Here is an 18,693-nt window from a genome sequence, read left to right as displayed (position 1 = left end):
GCACGTCAGTACAGGTCAGAATGCAGTACTTGGGCACGATGTGCGTTACTAATAATACAAAGTGACAAGGCAGCATAAAGCCTTTTTTCAAACTTACTAGCTAAATGTAATAAATTGGAAGGGAGGCTTTGTGATTGCCTCGGGAATGTCCAAAACCTTATTTACATTCCATGGGTTTTAAGTGGAAATTCTAATTAAAATTCAGAGATGTCGTCTCCTGTTTAAGTGATGCGAGTGGGGTTTATTTATTTATTTATTTTCAACATTTCAGGCCTCCAGCCAGCTATCAGTAATTAAATGTATCCGGCTGAGTGTTATTTGTCCTATCCTAAGAGTGACAGGTGATATTGGGGGCTAAGTACTTTCTCTATTTATCTGAAATAATTTTATAATCCCCCTCTTTCTATAGCTTGCTAGTATGTCAACTAAAACAATACAGCTCTACAGTCTAGATTTGTGTCATGTAAATGCAGACCACCATTAAAAACTATCCTTTTTATTGGTCACAGAAGAGACCTGAAAGATTTGCCTGAAAATGCAACCAATTTGTCTATAACAGCTTTATCCTCCCCACAGAATAGTTGTAAAAGACGTAATAGAAATACACCTATTCACCAGGTACCTGATTCACAACCCAATGAAATCAATGGGAGTCTTTCCATTGACATCAATAGGGTTTGGATCAGGACCTGAGAAATGCTGCCCATCACAAAATAAAGAAGGGCTAATATTTAAATGGCATAAAAAAGCACATTTCATTATCAATATCCATAAAGTTGTGCTGTGCCTTGTGGAGCTGATCTAAAGCTTGTTGGAGGCAATGAGAGTCTTCCCATTGACTTTAGTGGGATTTAGATGAGGCCCTATATTTTACATGGTCAGATCAGCCAGCCTACAAACATGTTGCATCCTCATTGCTAATGTTTGTCAATGTCCGGTGAGATGGCTAGGATCTGCAATAACGTTGAGAAATTTCTCCAGGAGAGCTCTTCTGGACTATGTAGGCCTGATTGTCCACTACCTTGCACTTGGGCAGTGATCATTTTCCTAGAGTAAATGATGATACAAGATACAAAGCAGTGGTAAATTAGGCCCTCTGGGTCAGATTTGAGCACCCAACTGTTGGTAAGTATTATTGTGCCCATTATGGTGATGGGTAATTGCAATATAAAGTGAATTGACTTGCTGCATCCACACAAGTCTGTGAGTCACAAAGAGAAGCTAGGTTAGAACCCAGCCCTCCTGGGCTAGCCAACTACTGCTTTAGCCATTAGATTACAATCTCTGCGGAGCTATAAGCATAAAACAGCCAATACAAGACACACAAAAATGCAGAGGTCATGTGGGCCTGTCTCAGCAGTTCTAGCTCTTCCTGAACATGATGGGCTCAGTGTCTATGTTGCCAAAAGCAGCAATAAATAGAAGTGGGGGGGGGGAAAGGCTGCAAAGCAGGCCTTCAGTTTTGCACCAGCTCAACCCATCCACTGCCAGCTTGGGTCAGGGTCTGAGAGATACACCTCCTCTCCCATCTGAGTTCACCTGACTTCACTGCGTTACCTAGGGAGGTGGTGGAGTCTCCTTCCTTGGAGGTTTTTAAGGCCCGGCTTGACAAAGCCCTGGCTGGGATGATTTAGTTGGGAATTAGTCCTGCTTTGAGCAGGGGGTTGGACTAGATGACCTCTTGAGGTCCCTTCCAACCCTGATATTCTATGATTCTATGACTCAGCTTGTGGCTAATTATGCTAGTGAACTAGAAGGGTGGAACAAGGAGAAAACAGAGCTTCCCTCAGCACAGGTTCTGAAGAGGTATAGCTGTGAATATGCTCTTTCCAAGGGCCTTGTAGTGCAGGGCAAAGGGGAGCTGAGTGAAATATGGAATCTCTGTCCCATAGGGAATCAGGGAATTTGTCCCAAATCAGGGTGAAAAGTTGAAATTTCAAAAAATTTTGTAGAACAGAAATTCCGAACAATTTAAACTCATAAATTTCCACTTTCAGTTTAAACTGAATATCTCAAACTTTCTGAAATCTAAATGTTTCATTCATTTTGTTGAAATGATCCAAAACACTTTGTTTCAAGTCAGTTCAACATTAAACTCTATTTTCCCATGTGTCAGTATAACAATGCCTGCCTCTGTAATTTTCACTCCATGCATCTTTTTACCCACAAAAGCTTATGCCCAAATAAATCTGTTAGTCTTTAAGGTGCCACCAGACTCCTCGTTATTTTCCCATTGTGACGCATTGTGCCTCATAGGAGCTGTAGTTCAGAAGCCTGATGCCCCCATTTGCTCATCTGGCCAGGCTCCCCGGCTCGACTATGTTGCCCATGAGGAACCCAGAGTCCAGTGGCACCCATGATGCATTTTGTAGTGCTTGGGAAGAGGGAAATCTTCATTGCACTATGGGAGATGCAGTCCTCCAGTGTGCTTGACCCACAGGAGATAATGAGGAACTGAACTACCACTCCTGAAACACAACATGTTGACAGAGAATTGCAGTTTAACGTTTTATTGAACTGATTCAAAACTAAATGTTTAAGGGCAGTTCAACAAAACAAAGCACACTGGCTTGAATGGACCCAAAACAAAATACTTAATTTCTATTATACATTAGGACATTGTCAGTAGAATTGAGTTTTTCATGTGGAAAATTTTGATTTTACAAAAAACTGCAAAAAAATTGGAAAATCGTTCTGACAGACACTTCCAAACAAGCTCTAAAGCCTCCCAGAGTACCCAGTAGTTCAGTGAAGCTCCATTCCACTCTCCGTTATCGATAAGGCACAACTGACCCCTCCTCATGCTGGTGAGACATTCTCCCACATTGAGGCAGTAATGCAAATAGGTCTTCCCATGCCCCCCGCACCGTCCCTGCACTAAATACTTCAGAGACTATATCTGACTCACTTCAAAGGAGATAAATATCACAGACATCAGACCCATTAAAGGTCTGCACACAACCCCATGCTCTGAAGATTACAAAATCACTTTTAATAGGGATTCAAGTGCTGAAATTACAGATGTGTGAAGCTCATCAATTCCAGCTTGCATGGTATTCATCAAAACATTTAAACTGTTCCTCCTACACACGAAGCTTCACTTTTAGTTGCAGGTTCATCAAAGCCCAACCTCAAAACAAAACCAATGGGTTCCATTTGGCTTGTCTGCACTGCGTGGGGAGGGTTGCAGTGGTTCATTTAACCTGTAAGACCTCAAGTGCCGTGGGATCAAATGTCGCTGAGGTTTGATTTTTGAAATGAAATTAAAACCACAAAATGGTTTAGAAAAACCAAAAAATGGCTTATTCAGAGGCAGCAGGGAGTTCACTCCAAGGGTCAAGAAAACGTTTTATAGAGTTTAAGGCAGAAGGGATCATTTGATCATCTAGTTTGGCCTCCTTTATATAACTGGCCATTCAGTTTCACGCAGATTGACCCCAATGACTTTAGTTAATTCAAAGCATTTCTGTCCTCAGGAGATTAAACTGTTGTGTGCCACAGCTAAAGAACAGCAGAAACTGTGGTGTCACCAATGCCAGAAATCCCTGCAGTGGCAGTGAATTGATTAGGTGAGATATGCTCTGGTGATCCTATCAGATGATTCACACTTAGGGTGACCAGATGTCCCAATTTTATAAGGACAGTCCCGATATTTGGGGCTTTGTCTTATAAAGGCACCTATTACCCTCCACCCCTATCCTGATTTTTCACACTTGCTGTCTGGTCACCCTATTCACACCCCATGCTGCAAAGCAAGGCAAAAACAAACACCAAGACCCTGGCCAATCTGACCTGGGGCTCCTTCCCAATCCCCAGTCTAGTGACCAGTTTGAACTTGAGCTCCAAGTTTGCAAGCACTGTTTTGCATAAAACGTCTTGTTTTTCTTGATTTTCAGGTTCTGAAACTTTCACACAGCTGTAGTAAGTATTCCAACCTAGGTTAGGATGCCAGTTTATATTCTGATGTAGCCCATAGGATTATTTTACTATATCCTTCTAATCCAGCCAGCCATATCAAATAATATGTTTCTCTTTCTGAATTAATCCATGTCATATATGATTCTTATATTTTATTAGTATTAATTCCTAGGAAATTAGGATGTATTGAGGCATATGATATGTGTTTCCTAATAATTATACTTGAATAAGTTTTGCAGAAATGCAAGAAGCCTACTGACCTGTATCCTGTAAGATCAGCTAAATACCTAAAAGTAGGATCAGTTAAGAGTAAGTCAGCATAAAGGCTGGCAACCTTTGGCACAGATAAAAGTGGTCCCTGAACTTTGGGGAACCAAAGGGAGAAACTACACACAACACTGAACAGCTTTATCTGGCGTCTGCAACCGGTTGGTAACTGCAGGGTACACCACAAACCTAGAAGTCACCAAGAGAGCCTAGGTTGGCAATTATTTGGAGTGAGACAATCCTTATTAATATGTAAAGAGTAAGTGTCATAATCCAGTAACCTATAGGATAAGGGTACCCGTAAATTTCTTAGGGTACAGCAATAAGATTTGGGTATAGTAGGTTGGGCCTGAATTACATAGCATCAGGATCCTATAAAATATTATGTAAGGATATCTTAGGGAGCTTTTTCTTTTCTTTGTTTTTCTATTCTATATTCTTTTTTATCGACCAATCATTTTATCTTCTATCACACTATCAGCTCAGTTGGTGTAGTATAGTATAACCACTCAACGTTCCTAACTATTAGGAAGCAAGAACCATTGTGTTATTGGGCATGCCAGGAGTAAGGCTGGTCCTTTATCACCTATTACTGGGTCCTCAAGGAAGGGTGTGAGTATGTTAGGTTAAGGTACTTATAATAGGAATCAGTGATCTACAACCTATCCTGGACAATGATCCCTCACTTTCACAGACCTTGGGAGGCAGGCCAGTCCTCGCCCACAGACAACCCGCCAACCTTAAGCATATTCTCACCAGCAACCACGCACCGCACCATAACAACTCTAACTCAGGAACCAACCCATGCAACAAACCTCGATGCCAACTCTGCACAGATATCTACACCAGCAACACCATCACAGGACCTAACCAGATCAGCTACAACATCACCGGCTCATTCACCTGCACGTTCACCAATGTTATATATGCCATCATGTGCCAGCAATGCCCCTCTGCTATGTACATTGGCCAAACTGGACAGTCACTACGCAAGAGGATAAATGGACACAAGTCAGATATCAGGAATGGCAATATACAAAAACCTGTAGGAGAACACTTCAACCTCCCTGGCCACACAATAGCAGATGTAAAGGTTGCCATCTTACAGCAAAAAAACTTCAGGACCAGACTCCAAAGAGAAACTGCTGAGCTCCAGTTCATTTGCAAATTTGACACCATTAGATCAGGATTAAACAAAGACTTAAAAAAAAGGCTATCCAACTACAGAAGCAGTTTCTCCTCCATTGCTGTTCACACCTCAACTGCTAGCGGAGCACCTCACCCTCCCTGATTGAACTAACCTCGTTATCTCCATACTGATTTATACCTGCCTCTGGAAATTTCCATTCCTTGCGTCTGATGAAGTGGGCATTCACCCATGAAAGCTCCAATACTTCTGTTAGTCTTAAAGGTGCCACAGGACACTCTGTTGCTTATAATAGGAATGTTACCACCAGGAGTTTTGTAATTCTTTTACTGTTTTGCAGTCATAAGTTTCATAGCACTTATTTTTACTTTTGTTAATCTCAATAAAGCTTTTATCAATTTGGTATTGTCCTCGGTGTTTTTGCCAAACACCCCAAAAGTCCTCTCCCGTTATAGAACTCTCTGAGTTCTCGGACCCTGTCATCTGAATTGGACAAGAACCTATAAATCTTCTGGTCGGATGTGATCAGTGCCAAGCCATAACAATTAACCCATAAAATTCAGGTCAACAGTGATCGAATACGGATTTAAGGGGAAAAAATCAGGTTCTAGACTCAATCTGGATTTCAAAAGCAGCAGATTTTGTGTGTATGTCTGAATTTGATTCAAGCCCATCTTAAAAGAAAACAATACATTATTCTTGCCATTCTCAGGATTTGAACATGTCTCTCACTGCATGCTAGGAATCGCTGTGAAACTGAGTGACTTAGATATTTTGCAGGCACATAGAAACTCAGTAGCTAAAGCAGTGCCCATTGCAGATCCAAAGGGCAACATGTAACTGCCCACCATGTAAACTCACAATCCAGCATACTTTGCATTCTCTTTAGAGCATACTGACAAGAAGCTTGTGGATTTTTCTCCTTGTTCTGTTGCACCTACCAAGGTCGATCCATCAGAAATGGGAATTTCTTGTGAGTGCAGTGAGTGAGGGGATAGCCACTGATGATTTTTGGCTTTCCACAACTACTATTTCCACAATTCACTGATGAATCTGTGGGCCAGATTCTGTCCAGCACCAGCACAGATGTGCAAGGGGTGCGGAGGTCAGGAAGGTCTCTTGTATCCTTAAACAGACAGACTGGCTGGGATCCCATTTGAAAGCACAGTCCCTGGGCCACTCTGAGTGCTAGCAACGCAAATGGGGAAGGACAAAATGAGGTACGGTCTTATTCTCCCTTCCACGCTGGCCTGTAGACCTGACCTGGCTTGGAATGGGGAGTAGACTGTCTCCTCTTGGTATGCATACCCAGGGTGACTCCAAAAAACAGATGTCCTCCAGCTGCAATACAGCCTTTAGGCACTCTAGTGTACCTGTACTGTGCTTTGTCAGTGCCTAGATAGAGAATACCAGCACTGGATGCTGAGTTCTGCCACTTTTCCATAGTATAAAATCACCAGCCCTCTAGAATATAGTAATGTCTGGCAGCCTGTGCGCTTTGGCTCGCAAATATCTATGCTTCAGTTATTTTCAATATGTATAACATAGAGAAACATAGTGTCATACTGAAAAAACATTAGAGGAAGGGACAATTTTTACACATGCCTAAGCAGCTAAATCTAAGAAGATTCTGCTTGTGTCTGTTTCCTTGAGACTAAGCCATCATTTTTCCTTGGATCCTTTTATCCTTTATGACATCTAAGTACTTTCTTGGTCTGGACTCATCCGCGGCTCTTTTTAAACACAAGTGTTTTTCATGAAAAATTCACACTGCATTGATCTCATCTTATATATATTTTGAACCCCCCACATCCATATCTTTTTCCAGATAATCCATGTGATTTAAGTATAGTCGGTGACAGGGGGTCAAACCTTCAGCTAAAAGGCAACAGCCCTGTTTTTAAAGCTGTCTGAGTAGTAGGTTGTTTTCTGGCATCTCATGCCAAAGCCCTTAAATTACAAACTAAAGTTGGGATAATATTAATTTTTGAAACATTACAGTTTGAAAAGAGCTAATTTTCACTCGGTTTATTTAGACTCATTACTAAATAGAGCGGGTCAAAGAATTTACTGTTAGTCAGGCTGAGTAGACATTATTCCTTAAGTATTCTCATTGGCCCTGTAAAATCATTCACAGAGTAAGGTATTCACCAAGTGAGGTAACTCATTGCAGATGTAAAGCTGCCTGACCAAAACCCGCTACTTAGAAACTTGAATTTGCACACCCCGAACAGGTACTGGAATATGCAAAAACTGACATTGATTTGTGCAATTCTATTTTGCAGGCCCAATTACCCACCAGTGAACAGGAAGAGGGATTTGCATGCTGACCAGATGTGCACATAGAGTTTCAGGATTCTGTTCTGAGCATTTGTTCCATTGTGTCTCTGCCGGAGTTTCCTCAGTTGCTTTATTTTCATTTTATTTCTAAACCTGATTGGGCCTTCTGCTTTGCTGGGGAATGTAACATCTGCCAAACATTTCTAAATTAGGGACAAAAGAACTGAAGACTAAAGCTACTTGGAAAAACTTTGATGCAAGCATTTTCCATTGGAGAATGCAGTTCTATCTAAGCGCTTCACAAACTCATATCAATTTCACAGGCATTTTGTTTCAGACCCAAAAAAAGGGGCTGGGGAAGGGTGTCTCGACAATGTCAAAACATTCTGTTTTGAAATGACTGTTTGTTTCCTTTCTTAAAAAATGCATTATTATATATTATAAAATAAAAAGGTTGTAATCAAAACAAAATACTTTTTTTTTTCATTTTTCTTTTTGATTTTGTCCAAAAAAAAAAGTTTTGATCAATATGAAACAATTTTTTTCCAGCGGTTTCTTTCGCAGAGAATTTTGAAACGGTTGGATTTTGCTCCAATTCAGCATGAAGCCAAATTTTCAGAATCCTTCGCGATAGGAAATTCCCATTCTCTGCTCCGATATACAGGCCCAGGCTTAGGTGGTAGTTCTGTGAACCCTGAGCATGATGTAAAGATGATCGATGTTGTACTTCACAGTGTACATATCACTGTGATGTCACATACATTACATTGGGATGTCTCCCCACTAAAGCCTATCTGAGACTCCTGAGTCATAGATAAACAATTTGCTCAGTGCCCCAGGCAATGGTTCCTAGAATGTAGATTTTATTTAACTGGCCTCTTTCCCCTGCCTCACTTTCCCCACCTGTGATGGATTTCAGACATATGGACTCTTCTGGGCCAGATTTAGGTAAATTCAAACCCACGGTATCCTGATTTAATTTATCTGATATGGGCTCATCCAAATCTGAAATCTTTGTATCTTTTGCAGTGCCTTAGTCTAAAATACCCATATGCTGCTTCTTTATTAGGAGTGAGAAACAAAAGGTGATCTTACAACTAAATTCAGCAGCTTTCTGAGTGATAATTTTAATCCATAAAATATAATTAAAAATAGAAAGTCAACTGAATTGGAAGCAAGTGCCGCCCCGAGGCCAAGTTTGTCTCCATTATTAATTTGTTTTCAGAAATCAGACACACATGAACCAGTTCATACTTAACCTCAAATAACAAAAATATAACTTGGCTCTAATATTTGTTTATTTCTCTGCAGTGCAGAAAGAACAGCTGTCCTAAGGTAATCCCTGAGTGCACAGTATACATGTTTGCTTATATAGCGTGTTCAGGGCCTGATCCAGAGACCATGGAAATCAGTCGGAGTCTTTCCCTTGATTCAGTGGCTTTGTATCTCAGTCATGCCTATTTATACATCTCACAAAAATATCATAGTCAAACCTCCAGGAGTCTATAGGGATTTTGGATGGTTAATCAGAAACGTGGCTCGTTCAATAGTGGGTAGACACACCAACAATGGGTACAATCCTTTCTTGGAAGAGAAGTTAGAAATCTCTCTGCCCCTCATTCCAAAATATAGCTGCAGCAAGCCGCCTGCCAGACATCTTAACCAGCCAAGAAATCCCTCAAGCTTTGTTTAGAAAACTGGCAGCCTTCTTACCATTCATCATTTCGTCAGGGCACGGAAAGTTATTTTAGTAATAGCAGGTGCTCTCAGTGGCATTTGCTACTGTGGAGAATTTAAACATTTCAGGCTCATTAAATCTTATAGAATAATAATCACAATATTTTTTAAAGATGTTTTGTCCCTTCTTTACCAGGTCGGTACGCTCATTCGCATTTCCATACCTACAGTGCACTTCCAGCTGCTCACAGCTGCTCACCAGCATTGCTTGTGTCGGAATTTGGAAACAAACTGAAAGTTATCACGGGGGGATGCTGCCCTGAGCTTTTTCTTGTGTTCTTTACAAAGTGAAATTGTGGAAGACTTTCCCTAGCTTTCTTTGCATTGAAACATATTTTCAAGGGGTCAAAGCAAAATCAAACACCAACTGTCACTCCAAAATTTGCAGCTGATCCCCTTGCTTCTATCATGGAGGGAAAACCAAAATCTCAGCTCTAAAATACTCCTGAACTTTGGAAAATATGGCTATGGACTTGAATGCTGCAAGTCAAGTCTCTCTCTAGTTTGAAAGTGGTTACATTGAAGTCCATGATAATGGGTGGCTGTTACCCGAGTTTAGTTACAAAACACACTGTAAAGGGACTGTGATGATCCTGGTGTCCTGTTATTACTGCTGGGTAACTTCATTCCAGAAGCAAACCGTATAAGCAGAAAATATGCACAAAGGTGCATAGCTGACATATTTTAATAATAATTTGTTCTATGATTCTCAATCAGTTATTTATGGAGTGTTGTAAATGAACACATCACTTAAAAAAAGCGAGCAAGAGGACATGTTTGCTACGTAAAAGAGTTTATGATTTAGCACTGGCACAGTTTATGTTCAGATGGTAAGACCCTCAGGACACTGACTGTCTCTATTATTTGTACTGTTCCGTGCACACTTACGTATCTTAATAAATTATATGAATAATCCCTATGTATGACAGCCGAGCAGCTGTGGGAGGGCATGGAGATGACAGCAGTGAGGTAAGGATAGGGAAGTTCTGTGGGAATAGGTTGTTAAAGGAGGAGGGTTTGGAGGACGAGAGAGAGGCTGCTCAGTGGTGGTCATTACTAATATACAATAAGAGCATGGAAGAAGGTGAGGAAAAGAGATGAAGGGAGCAGTAAGGAGAAGAGACTGGGAGTCGGATCAGGAGCAAGGCAGGGATATTGGTTGGGGAGATGGTGAGGATAATGAAAGTGATGGGCACTTTGGAGATATCTAAAACAGAGAGATTATCTACTTGCTCTAACAGAAAGGTCATATTTGACATTTCACTTCATAGCACCTGGGGAAGCATCAAGTCAGCTTTACCAAGGAACTGATTTAGTGCATCCATTTCAGCAACTGTATTCAGCGGCACTAGGCATTTAAATGGCACTTCTGGAACTGCAGTGTTGTAGCAGTGTCAGTCCCAGGATATTAGAGAGACAAGGTGGGAAAGGCAATAACTTTCATTGGACAACTTGTGTTGGTGAAAGAGACAGACTTTTGAGCTTACGGAGAGCTTTTCTTCTGGAATTGTCTGCCAGTCTACTAAGAGTAACTGAGTAAATGTAAGCAGGTGCATGCTGTCATAATGTTCCCCCTTCATGGCCTTTGCTTCAGGTGGCTTTCTTAGCTTATTATGGTAGTTGTAACTTTTTAGAGCCAAATCATGTCTGCTCCTGTGCAAGGAAAGGAGAAGGTGAAAGGTGCCTTTTCCCAACTCTGAGCTCCCCAAACTGAGGCCAAGCACAATCGCAGACCTTTCACTGCATGGATCGCAGCTCCCTCCTATCAACCCCATGAAAGCCAGCTACTCAAAAGTGGGCAGAGAGGAGCTGAGAGCAGGTGGGGCCATACCCCAGGTCCCCTTGTGTGCTGACCAACAGAGCTAGCTAACACACAAGAGCAAGCACCCTCCCTGTTGTGTACTGGGGTGCTCCAGGAGAAACTGTGACTCTCTGAAGCACAACCCCTTTCTGGAGCTCGGCACCTATCAAGGCATAACCTGGCTCTGAATGTTTATCCTATTACAGGGGCTGATTCTGACCTCACTCCATTTGGGGTAAATCAGATGGAACCCCATTGACGTTAGTGGACTCAAAACTGTAAATCTGGTGGAGATGGGAGGAAAACCAGGTAGCAATGTTATTTGTAAAGCAATTCATGGTCTAAAAGTGAATATCCTACTGGGACATTGCATTCATATGTGTCAATAACAAAGCACGCCTGTCTCCCCATAGGAGTCATAATGAAGCTACAGGTACCTGTTTTCATTGCTTAACTTGAGTGAAGGTGGTAGGGCTTGCTTTACCGGGAGAGTTTTCTGGCCTATTCTGGATCTTTAACTAATCTTCACATGGTAAAAAAAGAAACCAAAAATGCATCTTTCCTCCCCACCCTCAAATAATAACAATAATAGGCCCTCATGATTACTTCAAGAATATACAGGGCCAGGCAGCACTTAATAATATCACATTTTTATGCACTGTTTCTCTCCATTATGCACTAAGAAAGAAAATCAATCTCCTTTTTCTTCCTTTAACAAAAGCTACTTTTGTATTGAGGCAAAGCTATTTCTTTCCAAGCAGGCAAAGAGCTTAGAACTAGATGAAAAATAGCAACTTGCCTACCAATTTCCTCTCTATCTTTTTTCCTCCGTGTTATTTCCTTAATCTCAGAGGGCATGGGCTTTCAGTATGAATGTGCAGTGTCCATAACACCATATCTCATGTACATTGATTTTTCTGCCCTTTAAGAAAAAAAAAAAGCAGAGATCACAGATGACACTTCTGCATTAATACAACCATGCTCTTGGTGACAGAGGAGATAATGTAAAGAACAAGTTTTGTATTTCATGCAGGCCAGCTACAGAGCGAGCCACATTTTAAAAATAAATACAAGTTCAGAGGGCAAGAGGAAAGTTTAAGGCACTGATATGGTGTTAAGGCAGCTCTAAAAAGAACCAGTTATACTATTGTGGATGTCTTGTGTACCAGTAAAGTTCTGAGCACCTTCAACTCCTAATGAAGCTGGTAGGATCCTGGGGTACTCAGCTCCTGTCAGAAGGTGGTCAGGTTTTTGCAGGATTCAGAACTCAGAATGAACAAGCTAAGAAGAAGAAAAAAAAAAACCCTCCTTCCCACCTGAGCTAATATCTCTATGGAAAAGTCCTATAGAATTTAATAATAAATTATAAGTTTTCTATGTTTCATTTTTTTTTTGGACCATTCCACAGAAAATTATATTGTTGCCAAAGACGACTGTAGGAGAGTTAAAAAAACAAACAAAACCCTATAGAAATGATCTAGCTCTAAATGAAGTTCTGGAGATTTTAAGAGGCAAGTCTATACAATCCTGTTTTATGTCTCTACAATGCCATTGTTTTCATCCCCTTTATAGGACCTTTCCATTGGGGGGTATCAGGGGTGAAAGTAAGCCGCTATGGCGCACCGTAAAAAGGGGCTGGTGGTACCAGCCCATACCCAGCTGACTTTAAAGGGTCCCTACCGGCAGGGCCGCCAAGGGGGGTGAGGAAGAAGGAGCAGCTGCCCCGGGGCCAGCAATTTAAAAGGGCCTGGGGCTCCGGCCGTCTCTGCCGCTGCCCCTACCGCTATCTTTAAATCGCTGCTGGTGCCCCAGATGGCACTGGCCAGGCAGCATGGAAGAGCTGGCTGGGGGATGCTGACCTCCCTACCCCCGCCCCTTCTGCCTGAGTCCCTGCCCCTTCCAAAGGGGCTGGAGCTGGCCCCCATACCGGTGTTGCTGGCACAGAGGCCCGAGGACAGCAACAGCGGGGTTCGTTGCCCGGTGTGCTTCACACCAATAAACACACCAGGTGGAGAAGCAAACAAAGTTTATTTAAGATCTCAAAGTGGTGCAAGGAGACAGGCAAGTCTCAGATCAAGCACACCAGCAAAAACAGTTTCTCTCTTCTTATACATTTTACAACTAAGCCCCCCCTCTCTCCCACCCCCCTCTATCTCTCCCTCTATTCCCCCTCCCCTCCCTACCGAAGGCATGTTTATACATTTAAGCAATTAAATCATTCTAGGGCTATAAATCTAGCTTGTTAGTAACACTCCTCTAAACTGTTATCTGGTCTTGTTTACCCTTAATTTATTACCCCTTCTCCAGCTAGAAACATGCAAACCTCAGCATTATCGCTTGGTACCTGGTATGAGGGGAGGGGGGTTTGTAACTGATAACTGGCTGTTTACACATTCCAGTTTCTGCCCTTGGCTTTTGAGGCCTATTAGAGTTTAAACATGGAAGAACTTTGGTTCACTAGGCCTACTGGCATCAACACCGGTAAGTCTTCGGCGTTACTTTCACCACTGCCATAGTATTTGAGCACCTCGCAACCTTAAATGTATTCTATTTTGTTGTTATATCCATTTGCTTGTTTCTACTATTTTAGTTTCATACTCTTCCTCTATCTATTTCTGCCCTTTTATTTTAATACCTCTGCCTATTTCAATTACTTTAGTAAAAATTGTTCATCCGGTTTCTATTCTTTTGTTTGCTTATCCTTCTGCTTGCTTCTGTGATACACCATCAACTCACATCTGTTCCTGATGTGCAAATCAACTATGACTAAGATGGACTTCCATGTGTATCCTGTGAGAGTCCACGTGGTATTGATTGATATGTTACAAGCAATGGCCCCAATCCTGCAATGCGCGGACAGATTCCAAAGCCTCTATTAAGTTCAGCAGCGCTCTGCGCTGGTGCAGGGGTCCACCCACATTGCAGAATTGGCACACCCTCACTGTGTGCTGTCTGGTTCGCATTACATGCTTATTTAGCAAAGGACCGTTTCTCAGTGCCAATCATGTCTTCAGTGCATGTTGTGGGTGCTTAACAATGCTTAAAATGCAGTCACTGTTCTGTCTATCTAATACATTTATATGGTACCCATTGCCACAGTACCTGAGTGCCTCACAGTCTAAAATGCATTTCTCCTCACAGAACCCTGTGAGGTAGAGAAGGGCTATTATGCCCATTGTACAGATGTGCTAAGTGACTTACCCAAAGTCACCCAGGAAATCTGTGGCAGAGCAGGGACTTGAACTCTAAGATAGTTCCATAGACCCTGAATCGTCCTTCAGCTCTGTTATTTAGGAGTCTGGTGTGTACCTGTATATATCCCCAGGCAAAAACACTACATTAAGAAGGTGTTACGGTTGAGAATACATTAAGTAAGAATGAGTTTTAATTCTATGGGAAGTTGTGACATATCTGTGAGATCCTTTGATAGAGAAAAAAGTTTGACGCCAATGCTAAATTTCTGAAAGGACCCATTCTTAATGAATTTTAACTCATAAATTAACTGATTAACTTGTAAAGTGCAAAAACTCATTTGGTGCTCAGAGAGTAAGTGCTGTAACTGTGGCGAGGATATGCTGGATGTTGCATACATAACAAAGAGGTATATCCCAGCTTTAAGTGAAAATCCCAATGTTAACTATGGATCCCCAACTGGTGTCCTCATTTTATATACTAAATATTAATATCTAATAATTCATATATAGATAGATGTATGTGAACTTTCTACTAGCGAAAGATGCTAGGCTGATAGCTTCGGAAAATAAAGTCCTACACTAAACCACTGCTACACTACAGGTAGCAGCGGGGCAGACTTCCTCACACTACCTTGCCAATATGTCTCAACACTGTTGTGGAGGTTTGAGAAGACAGTTCAGTCTCTGCGGGCCGTTCAATCCTTGGCTTCTCTGCTGAGATTGTTAACAAAGGTGCCAGCTAGTGCCAACTGTAACACAGATACTTGGCCCTGGACTGAGACCAAAAAACAATTTCACCTACGCCACTAAACAGCCATCTGTCGGTACTGATTTTCAGGCAAGACTGACACGGGCTGATTGAGTGACGGTGAATGGAAGACTCCATATCCTGTTACTCCTTACAGCTCCCGTCAAGATTTTAAAACCGTTTCTCTATGTCCTTTTCACACTCGAGTCCCAGCTGTCAGCAACTATAACGTGCAATGACATTCACCATCTCTGGCAACTCAATCCACCAAGGAAGGGGAGGAATTCCTGAGTGCTAAGGTCTGGTCAACAATCACTACTGTTGCAGGACGTGAGGTCAGGCTGTAATAAGCCTGCACAAGGGTTTATATATCAACTTTACATATGCTCCATTAATGCTTGGAGATACTTGTACCCATAAGTTCAAAGGGTAGCAATTTAATATCAGAGCTGTGACTCCACCTTTCTATAGCACTGCAAAGAATCTGTCCTTTGTCAATACACATCCACAGCAACACATTCATTTTTTCCCTGTACACTTCACGCTACCAGTAGAGGAGCTTGGCAAAAGTCTGCTTCTGGGCATTTTGTATGTCTATAGCTTTATAGCTATAGCTTTTCCCATCTGGTTCTCAAGTAATGTACAGATAACCCCTGATATCTGAATACAGTAACAGTATGCTTTCCTGCCTAAAATAATCAAAAGGGATCTGTTTGAGATGATAGTGGTGACAATAATAATAAAGTTAATAATGAATAATAGTGCCTTTCATACACATCCCAATCCTCTTTCTTAGATGCTCGGCTGGTGTGTTGTGCTCACATGCTCAGGATCAAGCCGATCCCTAGGTTTGGGGCTAGGAAGGAATTTGCAGGGACTGTGGGCTTTTTTTTTTAAATCTTCTTCTGTTGCCTGAGGCGAGGATCACCTGCTAGGATCATGTGGGCATATCTCACCTAATCTGTTCCCGGCCATGTCACAGACTTCAGGCATTGGTGGCACCCCGGTTTCTTCGGTTCTCTGCCTGTGGCACACAATTGATTTGGAGGCCAAAAGGGATGACTATAATCATCTAGTACAACCTCCTGCATAACACAGGCCATAGAATGTCCCTGAAATGATTCCCATTTGAACTAGGGCAGATCCACTCGAAAAACAGCCAACCTTGATTTCAAAAATGCCAGTGATGGAGAATCCACCATGGCCCTTGGTAAGTTGTTCCAATGGTTAATTAGTCTCCATAAGGCTGAGATACTTTAGTATAGCTCACGGGTCGGCAACCTTTCAGAAGTGGTGTACCGAGTCTTCATTTATTCACTCTAATTTAAGGTTTCGAAAGCCAGTAATACATTTTAACATTTTTAGAAGGTCTCTTTCTATAAGTCTATAATATATAACTAAACTATTGTTGTATGTAAAGTAAATAAGGTTTTTAAAATGTTTAATGAGCTTCATTTAAAATTAAATTAAAATGCAGAGTCCCCCGGACTGGTGGCCAGGACCCAGGCAGTGTGAGTGCCACTGAAAATCAGCTCGCGTGCCGCCTTCGGCACGCATGCCATAGGTTGACTATCCCTGGTATAGCTCAAGTTACTGGGGTATCTGAGTCAAATGTAATGGTTTGTGTTATATGGGAGCTCTGGCTAGATGATCCTTCTGGCTTTGAACTCTCTGAAACTATGAAACCACTTATCAGACATAATGTATAGGCCTCGTGTTTCCCTCTGTTAAATGGTGTGCAAAGGAGTAAAGAAATGCAAATACCAATGCCAAGTGGACAGAAAATGCATTCATAGTGGAGTAATGGTTTATGTGCATGATACCTTCAGACCTTGTAGCCAAAAACAGCTCCACCTCACGAAAATGGTATGATGTCTATTGTAATATGGGGCATTTTGCCAGCTGGAAGAATGCAGTCAGAGATCACTGGAAAACATGTTAATAGTTGTTTGGAATTGTTTTAACTGATTTTTTTAAAATTTCCAGAAAGGTCCATTTAAAAATGTCACTGACTTTTTTTTTTCTTTATTGTCAGAAAAAATTCAACCAGTTGTACAGCTGGTTGAAAAAGCCAAAAAAACAAAACAAAAAAACCCCCCAAAAAACTCATAACGATGATAGGGTATTTTTTCATTAGCAATTCAATTTCCAACAAAATGTTTAATTGTAAACCTAATCCTTGAATCTGTCTTCTTGACCGTATTTGCTCTGTTACCTGTCAGACTTTCATGCTTCTCTCATACTGTCTCTCTTTTCTCTATGACCTGCTCTCTTTCTTCTTCTTTATGTCTTTTGCTTATGAACACACCCATGTATCATCTGACTCTCTCCTCCCATTTGTCTCCAGAAACCTAGTGGATACTATCTTCTATCTCTCAGGCTTCCTCTCCTCCAGCTTTCTCAGGCACTGGGGCTCTGTATGGGCACAAGGGTCCACCCACATACATCTGATTGCAGGATCAAGGCCACTAGAAGTAACCTGTGAAAAGCAAGCAGAAAAAAAGCTCAATGTGGGAGTGTGGCGGGGGCTCAAACCCATGCAGCAAAATTGCTTTGGGATCCATGGACCAGAGGAACTAGAGAAATGCAAAGCGTTATTGTTATCTACAGCCTGATCTATAGATTATGAATAACATATCCCAGTTATCACTTTGAGGGTTGCCAAGTTCTTGTCCCAAGATCAGCCCCAGTATTATTAAAATTATTATATAGTTGGGAACCCCGATGTGCACAGGCGCAGCACTCATACTAGAGGAACTCTTTTATATTTACAAATAAATAATTAATTAATACATTTAACAAAGTCACACACACTCTAACTCAGTCAGGTAGATAGAGATAATACAGACAGCACATCTGAACATCCACACTCACACTAGTTTTTGAAGAACAACCTGAAATGTTAGCGATTATCTTCCTCATCACTGTCACCTTCCTCATTTTCACCATTTCACCTCATTTCACCTCATTTCATTATTCTGGCCCCTCCTAAGGGCTACATCTCTCTCCTCCTGCCCTGGGATGCTACTTTTATAATATTTTACGCTGACGTTACTATGTCTAATGCATATTCAATAGGGATTTAACCCCTCTCCCTTATTTGTATTTCCTCCCCTTACCAGCTACTGTGCACGCGCATTCCGACCAAGCACTGCTACGAAAATCTACAATGAGTGGCACCAGGACACACTGACACCTGAAGTTGAGCACCCACAAGGACACACATCTCAAAGAACCTCAGTTACTGCACAAGCTGAGTAACCTTCTCTTATAAAGGCTTTAAGGTACTTGAACTGTTAACACAAACGAAAGTAAGAGGCAAAGCATATGTCACAAATGAATAAGTGTCTTCAACATCATCTGGGGGATCTTGCTCAGCTGCAGGTAGTTGTGCAAGAAACAGTAAATATACCATTGCTTTTAGGAGTTTGCAATGCTTCCTTAAGTTTTCAACCAAAACTGGTAGCAAATATCAGTTCTAAAGTACGTACTGCTCACAATTGTTCGGTGATCTGCTTTCTGGACTATTCAATTTTCAGGACACTCAGTAACTGTAACTACTGTTACTCACACCTTCTTGTCAACTGTTGGAAATGGGCCA

The sequence above is a fragment of the Malaclemys terrapin genome, chromosome 5, assembly GCF_027887155.1.
Source record: "Malaclemys terrapin pileata isolate rMalTer1 chromosome 5, rMalTer1.hap1, whole genome shotgun sequence".
Classification (NCBI taxonomy): domain Eukaryota; kingdom Metazoa; phylum Chordata; order Testudines; family Emydidae; genus Malaclemys; species Malaclemys terrapin.
The sequence above is the reverse complement of the archived record's forward strand: the minus strand, read 5'-3'. Positions refer to the sequence as shown.